Here is a 617-nt window from a genome sequence, read left to right as displayed (position 1 = left end):
CCTTAGCAAAGCGCATCCCAGGCTGCATAGCCGCACTACCCTACCCAACCATACCACACATAAACATGACACTACCCCCGGGGTTTACACAGACGAGCCGGCGAAGCAAGAAGAGCGCCAGAAGAAAGGGCCCTAGCCGGCGGGGCCCAGCCAGGACAAAAGGAGGTCCCACAAAGCGCCTACACCGGCCGCATTTGCGGTCGGGGTAGACGACGGATGGGGCCCACCTACGAAGGCTGTCCAGGCCTACACGAGATGAGGCAGGATAAAGAGGGATAATCCCCCTCGATCCCAAATCATTGAGGCCAATTTCTAGCCATAGAATAATGGCGCGAGTTACATAATAGCTGCTTTTCATTTTTCTAGGAACTGCTATCGAATTATTTTTCTGTCCTACTCTTTAAATGCTCCAAACAAACAATTAATTGGAAATTGGAACACAGATGAAAGAAACATAGAAACATATAAGTATTTAAATATAAATTTCACTTATTAAATTATAGTGCGCCATTATTGCATGGCTCCGACGAAGACGAGGAATTCGAGTTAGTGGCTGAGCGCGCGGCCCGACGCGTCGACAGAGAGCCAGACAATGACATAATCCCCCCCGCAACACC

Source organism: Anoplophora glabripennis, unplaced genomic scaffold (assembly GCF_000390285.2).
Source record: "Anoplophora glabripennis isolate ALB-LARVAE unplaced genomic scaffold, Agla_2.0 scaffold722, whole genome shotgun sequence".
NCBI classification, from domain to species: Eukaryota; Metazoa; Arthropoda; class Insecta; order Coleoptera; family Cerambycidae; genus Anoplophora; species Anoplophora glabripennis.
The sequence above is the reverse complement of the archived record's forward strand: the minus strand, read 5'-3'. Positions refer to the sequence as shown.